This window comes from Cupressus sempervirens, chromosome 11, assembly GCF_028749045.1.
Source record: "Cupressus sempervirens isolate cs-2001-9-10 chromosome 11, ASM2874904v1, whole genome shotgun sequence".
NCBI classification, from domain to species: domain Eukaryota; kingdom Viridiplantae; phylum Streptophyta; class Pinopsida; order Cupressales; family Cupressaceae; genus Cupressus; species Cupressus sempervirens.
The window spans coordinates 304,773,010-304,782,278 of record NC_143128.1 but is presented as its reverse complement, the minus strand read 5'-3'; the positions used below and the strand labels follow the sequence as shown (position 1 = coordinate 304,782,278).

At 31.6% G+C, this 9,269-nt stretch overlaps 1 pseudogene; it reads left to right on the top strand.

Annotated features, from left to right (window-relative positions):
* Positions 1-3,652: 3,652 nt before the first annotated feature.
* Positions 3,653-6,261, top strand: LOC149529348 (uncharacterized; annotated as a pseudogene).
* The last annotated feature ends 3,008 nt before the right edge of the window (positions 6,262-9,269 follow it).

Here is a 9,269-nt window from a genome sequence, read left to right as displayed (position 1 = left end):
TCTGGCTCTTATGTTATGGCTTGGATTTTCAACGGATGCTAGCAAAACTAGTTTGCCCCTCCCTTGAAAACTAGAGGTCTAAGAATTCTGAATGAAACGAATCTTCCTACTCCAACTAGAATTAATGATCTTCAAACCTTATCCTGAAGATTTACCATTTTACTCACATGTCTTCAAATAAGATTGAAGCATTACTAAATGGTGTTAAGTATTACCTCTAACTTAATGATCGAATAAGTAAGATTCTTATATTCTCAAGGAAACAATGTATTGTTATATTCCTGACACCCCATAGTTTGTTATAATATTCATAACAAAGTATAGGTCTATATATATTACCCTTCAGTCTACCTTCAAAAGAAAAGAAAAATTGTTGGTTGTGTTTTGCCTTGTAATTTTTGGGCATGATAGAAATTGTATCACTAGTAAATTTTGAAGTATTTTTCAATGAGGGTTGGTCAATTTTTTGGTATCCAATGTTTGAAACATTCCATATTTATAATTTCATCCAAATTTTGATGAAATTTGGGTATGTTCATTTATTAATGGACAACCCCATTGAAAATGAGCCCAATCTCTGTCAGGACATGACATTAGGCCATAACTAGCAGAGGTCAAAAATTTGACAATTAAGAGTGGTTATCGATGAGCTTGACATGCCATCAATGGTAGGCTTCATTGAAACATTAACAAATTGTCATCAAAATGCTATGAGATTTCAACAGTGTTGCCATGTCATTCAAGATTACTATGATTGATGGATTGAGGAATAGTTGTCAAAACTTTGACAATATCCCTATTTTGTAAAAATAAATAAAAATTCATAAGAACTCTCCTCATCATGAGATCATGTCCTCTTCCACAACTTCTAAAGGTATGATCCCAAGTCAACTTTCCCCATATGCTCAGCTTACACATTGAATTGATTGGCAATTTAAGAACACTACCAAGACACACATTGAATATTATTATTATGATTTCGTACTAGATAGAAAAAAAAATTTTAAAAATTTACTTGTGCTATGACCAAACTAAGAATGTAGAACATCTGGTCTCTATCATGACCAAACATAAAATGACTTTTAGAGCTTAATAACATCATAAGCATCATGTTGGGGTTCATCGTAATTCCTATAAATCGTGAAAATAAACCATACTCCTAAGCATTTGTTGTAGTTGCCTACATTTGACAGAAGATTGCCTAATTTTATAAGATTGTGGATTTTTCTAATTTCAAAAAGATAGGACAAATAGGTGATAACAATGTCATTCAAGACAAATATAAGGTGCCTAATCCAAGATGAGTGAATATAAATGATGTTTGAGAAATCAAGACAATATGTATGATCATTAAGGGTCTATTTGGTTTATGGAAGATGATGGGAATTGTCATCTCCATAATTTGGATTTGAAAGATTTTGCATTTTTTCCAAAATTGGAAAAATAGAATTAGAATACTCGGCTTCTAATTTTTCCTCAAAACTAGGTTATCATACATTCCTCTCTAGACCAGGAATTAAAATTTAAAACTTAGTTACACTTTTTAGGAAGCTCATAAAAATGAAAATAGACTTTTTTCTGCATCCGTGCATGTAATTACAAAGGATGTATGACTCATTTTTTGCATCTTCATGCATAATTTAAGTATTGAGGAATTGCAATAATCAGAGCAAGATTCAAGTGTCCAAATGTTGTTATATGCTTGATCGAGAACATATTCATGATGAACAAAATTTAATGGTTATTGCACCATAGTGTAATATCCTCAAAGAAACATTTATTGTTGTTTATATAGTATGTGTGGTCTGTTGTTTCAAGAGTCCCCAAAATGTATAAGGAACATGAAGATAATATGCTTGATATCCATAATGCTTCCCAAACCTAACAAGGAACCCTCAATGGAGTAAAGCATCTCTTAGGAATTTTTTTAACTATTATTATTAGTGTTTCATATCACCATTGTTCAAACAACATCATTTGTATGTTAAATGAAAGCTTTAGTTGTAATTTGACAAGTTTCTATTTAAAATATTGAATTTTTGAAAGGTTATTATTTTATTAAGTATGCAACTATTTTAGAGGTAGAGAGTGCCATCAGTGCTTTTCACAATTGGCACACATTACTTGGGGTGAGTTTATAATTTTGAACAACTTTCTTTTCAAAGGGGACTCTTTAATAGGTATACATTTAATTAACATTGCTATGATATGTTGTGTTTCTAAAGGTTACAAGTCCTTTACAAGTCATATTTGTTGATGGCGAGAGGGAAAATATTGGTGATCTCTCATTGTCCATGATTTGGAATCCCTTTGTAGAACACAAGTTTTGATACAAATTCTAACTAGTTTTTTTACTACACTAGTAGAGTCCTGTGTGATTTTGGTTATAAAGTTCAATCACAGTTGACATCCATTAATTCTCTACTCAAAATACACATCTTGAATTTGGTGTAGTAGTCTAAGATATTTGAAAGGTATGAGCATTGCTTATGTTGACTTGAAATGCATGTGTCTTTGTGAGGTACAATGGAGCATAAATTGTTTGTTTTTACATTGAATAAATGATGAGAGCACAATTCAAGACAAAATGAACACAACAAGAAAAGAGGAATATTATTATCACAAGTGATATGCTATTTAGTTTAGTACAATGAAAACAGACTCAATGGCATGCCCTAGAAGCTTACAATGTTGTCTAATTCTGGAGAAAAACACTCCTCAGGGTACCTTCTCCCAAACTCCACCAAAAAATTGTGTTTACAATGCCAACAATGACCTTAAGTAACTTGAATTAGGTTTAGGGTTAGGAATAAATTTTAGAATATGTAAGTTGGCATCCACCATCAAAATGGAAGGTTCTAGAAAACAAGTAATAAGTCAATACAAAATTAGAAGAATCTAGAAATGGTAGTCCAACTTCTGGGAGGCATAACTTTTGATCCAGGACTCTGATTGACAAACTATTTATATTTTTGAAAATCTCTCCAAGTGCTCTATAGCCCTATGGACTAGATTTTCTTGTCCTCCATTTTTTGGGCCTGTACAAGGCTGTTTAGTGCCTCAAATTTGACATTGAATCACTCTTAGGGGGTCTTCAAGCAACTTAAAATTGCAATAACTTTCAAACCATAAAGCCTTTTGACCTGATTCTTTTTTGGGAGTGCTTTAAATTGCAAGCATAATCATCCCTATAACTCATCATAATTATGGATCAATTAAAAAATAACCTATTTTCTACATTGGCATATATCCCAAGGTGCTAAAAACACTAACCCAAAAAACCAATAGTGGAACTATGAGAGTTGGAATCTCTATTTGAACCAAATGGGTATTCAGAAATAAAAACACATTAAATAGAAACTAACACTAAGCATATTTTTGGGTGATATAGGATTGTCCTTACACCACTGGATGCTCCTACACCAATAAACTTGCACTGGAAAAGCATATTGAGGAGGTGATTATTTTATGAAATGTGTACTTTTATATAAGTAGAAGTGATCAATGGTTCATCTTTGATGATTAGCTTCTATTTGGAACTTGCAAGTCTTATATCATATTCATCATGTTTTCTTTCTCTTTTACTATCAATAAATAAATGGGGTGGGTAAGTTAAAATATTCTTGTTCCTTTTCTAATTCTTGAGGCCTGTATGGTACTGGTAATCTTTATAAAGTATTTCACAAGTATTGAATGCATTGGTCAATAAGCAACGTGGATGATTAAAATTTTAAAATATTGGGCATGGTATTTTAGTGTTGATTCTCATAGAATCCTTTATATTTTTGACAGATAAATCTTCATTGAGTTTGGTCTTATTGATGACATAAATATCATGAAAGATGAATAGAAATAGAGAAAGGTGGGGCAACTTTTACTATTTTTAATAGTTTGATTCATAAAAATGTTTTAGGGTTGATATTGTCTTTGTTAACTATTAAATTATTTATGTAGGATGTGCATTTGTTAACTAGATAAATGGATGCGACAGCTATTAACAAATTACATGGAGCTTTCAGAATGAAGGTAAACATTGTGTTTTCAATTGCTGATATTTCCTTCAGTGGGTGCTTATTTTTTATATAGTTCTCAAATGTAAACTACATTTTAGCCTTATGAAAATGTATTTTTTAGGGATGCAATCAACCTTTGACTATATGGTTTGCAGAGCCTAAAAGACCCAAAGTTGGAGATGCAAGGTTAAAAACTTCTATTTATCTTGTCACCCAAAACATGTTACATCAATATTTATCTTGAAATACTAGTATATTCCCAACTTATTTTAGGTGTTAATTTTTTTGTTATATTATCTAGAAATGGTTCTATGTTTGGAGGACCAAGCTTTAGTGTTGAATAGCAGAGGCCATTTGGATCTAGATAAGCCATCAGTAATTTAATGTGTTTGAGTTGGAGGCTTCAAATAATGTATTTAGTAGAATCTTTTGTGTTGCTCATGTAGGCCTACTATGAGTGGTAGAGGCCACATAGGAGGAAAGGGTGCACCTGGAAACTAGTAGCCCATGGGTGTAGCAAATATGAGAATACCATCCCCACAAGTTGGATAACATCCATATGGCAGACCATCAACTCCCAATGGAAGATCATGAATTATAGGAGAACATTCACCATTAGTAAGGCCATTCAAGTATTACTTTATTGATTATATTATTTATATATATTATAAAAATTTGGGAGTTTCCAATAATATTTTTAAGGAGAATTGTATCATTGTTTAATATAGACATCAAGTGTGATGTATAGGTTGGATCTATCAATGGCCCCCAAATTTCAATAAATAGCCATGTTGAAGGGCCTCTTCGTGTGTTTGCTCCAGTAGGAGGCTTTGCAAGGGTGACTACCCCTTCTCCACAACAGGTACTTTTTTAGATTTTTCTTTGTCTTTTTTGTATCAACCAATCAATATGATACATTTTTTTTTGATAAGTTTTGACAAGGATTTTCATTTTTTGGTTGCCTGTAGAAATGGTTTGGATAGTATTTTGTTTATGACATTTAGTGATGTGTTGGATATTGTCCTTGACAAGGCTATAATTTATCTTCTTTGCAATATCAGACTCAAGTTCAAGGTTGGTTACCACCAGTACAAAAAACACACCAAATGCAACAACAGTTGTAGCCATTATTCCGAAATTAACTTCAATCCACGCAATCTCGTTCATAGTTGCAAAAATCATAGTGATTATTGAATTTGTAACAATATGGTCAACATGTGAAATCCTCTCAACTACATAGCCTAAAACCAACACAATCTCAATTTCAAATGTAGGCCCAACCATCTTTACAAAAATATCATCAACAGTTGCAACAACACTCACAACCACACGCCCAACAACCCACACAATTTCCTTCATAATTGCAGGCCTAATAGTCTTTGTAATAGTATGACAAATAGTTACAATCTTCACAACAACATGTTCAATAAATCCCATTTGGCCACGCACCAGATTCATAATGACCATCTAAATACCAATTTTACATTTCTCAATCTCTAATCTAGCCAAATGTTGCTTCCTCTCTTTAGGAGATTCCTTCCCAAGCTCAGCAACTATCACAATAGAAATCGGTGCAACAACTATCACAACATCATCCCTCTAGTCAGCTATTACAATAGTAGGTTCTTTTTGTGTAGAGAAATGTTCAACCCCAACAACACCTTTCATTTCAATAGTAGATCTAGTCACCTCTAGTACCAGCACCTTTAGCGCAGGCCTCAACTCAATCCAGTAACAACCACTCTTGATGCACCCTCAGCAAAAGCAAGTGTAGGATAAACATTATTAATAAATGTAATGACTCAAACTAGTTGAGTGAATGTGAAATATCTTAAGAATACTTATTCATGATTTTCATTTTTCAAGTTTATTATCAAGTGGCTCCAACACAATAAGCTAGATTGGAACAAGTCAATAATGCAATTATGACTTAGTTGTTGATTTATTTAGAATTGTTAATGTGGTATAATAATAACATTTTTTATATGTTGTTGATAAAGTCGTGGACATTCTCAGCATAGTCACAAGGAATTGTGACAACTAGCTCCGCTAGTGCACTTTCTGTGTCTATTGAAACTAAGACTACTTAGTCGTTACACTAGTTAGTGCCCCTAGTTCTGCACTGTTGACTTGTGTCTAGAAAGGACATACTTCTTTAGAGGGATACAAGTATTATTATAATAGTATGACAGGCGAAAGAAAGGTTTTAAGCAACATTCTTTTATTCAATCTTATTAGCTTCGATTGAAACTTTGTGATTAATGTTAGACATTCATATTATTAAACTTGCTCAATGGAGGACAATATTTTCAATTAAAATTCTATCATTTGAAAACAAATATGATATAGTTTCTTATGATTTTCAATTTATGTTATCTTGTAACTAGTAGTCATGCTGAAAAAATTTGAGCAACAAAAGCAACTACCACATCCTCGGCCAAAACTACAACAACCTCATCAACAACAAAAGCCTCAAATGTTGCAACCCCAACAACAATAACATCCTCAGATGTGGTAGTCCAATGCACAACAACAACATCAACCTCAACTACAGCAACCTCAATAAATTTTTCAATCTTAATTATCAACTGTGCGTTTCATTTTATATGATGTTCCATGTGGACCATATTAGTAAAATATAACATTAATTTGGTACTTAAAATTTTGATATGAATTTTTGCTTGGACCTTTGTGTTAACCAATAAAATAAAGCAACTAAGTTTTCAATAATGTATAAAACCCCTTTAGCCTCTTTGACATGGAATCTTACAAGTTGTCACCTCCAAAGAATGTGGGTGGAATTAGTTGTCCAATTTTTAAAGATAATTTATTTTAACAATAGAAATATAATTCATGCCTATGGAACACTTTGCATGCTTATTTGTGCTTGTTGATGTGGCTTCAATGAAAATTTTGAATTTTTCTATATAAGTAATTATTGTTTTAGTGCTCTTGATACATTTTCACTTCCTTTTGGCTACTATTACTACTAAAAATAAACTCTTTTGTGTCTTATTTGTGCACAATTTCATGTGGGTTTAGTAGTTGTCATTTTATTTTGAAATGAAAAATACTTTATAATCAAAAAAATTCATTTGTTCTTGCCTTAAAAAATAAGTATTTATTTTGTGTAACTGCATGGTCAAAGGGTGGATGCAGAATCTGTAGCTACAACTGCATGTTTGATGCATGACCTTGGTGATGTTACATCAAAATTTAAGGCAAGACTTAAAATCATAAGTGGAAGAGAAATGCTTGTACCTGAATGCAAGCACTTGACTATGCAGATATTGCAAGCTAAATGATCTAAGAAAGGCATAGATTCTAATGTACTCCTTGTAATACTTGATATAATGAAAGATAGGATTGAAAACAATTTCAAGTCATCTAGCTCTGGAACTCCTAATGCTACACATAACCTATTGTAACTAAATATGCTACGAAATGTACTCATACAATTTTATACACATTGTATGATTATTCTTCAAAGGGTATTAGCTCAATGGAAGAGCACTTGATTTTAAAGTAGGAGGATGGTGGTTCGATTCCATCATGCCCTATTATAACTAAATATACTACTAAATATGCTACTAAATATACTAATTATGTGACCAAATAGATCACTACATATAAAACTAAATATATGACTAAATCAACTTTCAAATTTATGATTAAATATGTGATTAAATATACTACTAATTATATGACTAAATGTGTGACTAAATCAACGATAAAAAATAGTGACTTAAATCAATCAAGTGATTGATAGTAGTTAATATCCAGTCGTTTACAACACTACTAAATATGCTACTAAGTGATTTTTGTCACTAATTTTGATCTGTGACTAAAATATACTACTAAAAATCAGTCAAGTGACTATTTAGTAGTATATTTTAGTCACAGATCAAAATCAGTGACTAAAATCACTTAGTAGTGTTAGAATGACTGGATATTAACTACTATCAATCACTTGACTGATTTTAGTCACATATATACAATTTTTAGTGGTTTTTTTAGTCACATATTGTTGTTTTTGTACTAGTGCTAGGATTTTAAGCTTCTAGAAATTGAACCAAGAGTCACTAGTTTTTGCAATGATAGTTATCTCTTTCAATAGCATGACCCAAACGTGTTTAAATAACACATTGACTCTAAGAGCCTTGTTTAGAGCACCTTTTAAGGGAACACCATGAGGTACCGAGATACACTAATAATTCTAGAAGGATTTTGTATTTCTCTTCAACTTATTGGCATTTATTATTTGCTTTCTTAGTCACTCCACAACCCAACACCTCCATCCACTTCTCATGAGTGATTGATCTAAAGTAGCAAGAGTTAATTCCCAAAAATCATCTTACACATTTGAAACTTCTTTCAATTAAAAAAGTTGTAATAAAAGTCTGAAAAATATAAAAGAATGGTGATGAACCAATGTTGGTGTATCAAAAAATGCTATTACTCTATCAAATACAATGCTTCATACTTATCTCTCTGATTAACCTTGTCTCAATCTACCTTTAATTGTTTGTTTATATTAATTACACATATTTCTTTAATTATGTCAATGCTAAGAGTCCTTAATCAAGGAGAAACCATGCTTCTTGGGCAATTTTTTATATATTATTATTGATAAACAAGTTCTTGCATAATTCTTACTATATATATATATATATATATATATATAGATATTAATAATACATATTGCTACTCCACATAGATCATTCACCATAAGTTAATTCAATTAATCTGAAAACTATTCATTCCTTCATGCTTCATATATATATATATATATATATAGATATTAATAATACATATTGCTACTCCACATAGATCATTCACCATAAGTTAATTCAATTAATCTGAAAACTATTCATTCCTTCATGCTTCACTGTCATGCTCATAATTATGTCTATTAGATACTAATGTTTTGCTTGGTCAAACATAACCACTACCATTGGTTAACACCTTGACTAATTGACTTCCTGTAGTAATCACCACAATTTTCAATGTTATTGTTGGTTCTTCATACAACAATCACATCATCTAGAATCACAATTTAATCATTGCCAGATCAATAGTAGCACTAATACCAAAATACTTCATCTCTAAAATTGTGGCTTCCTATATATCCCTTATTACTTGTTCACTAAATGATTTGTATGATTTGATGACTAACTCCTCCCCAAGCCCATATAGATGGGCATGCACTAGTGGAAATGACAATCATCTATGGCTTCAACTAAAGGTTTTATTGTT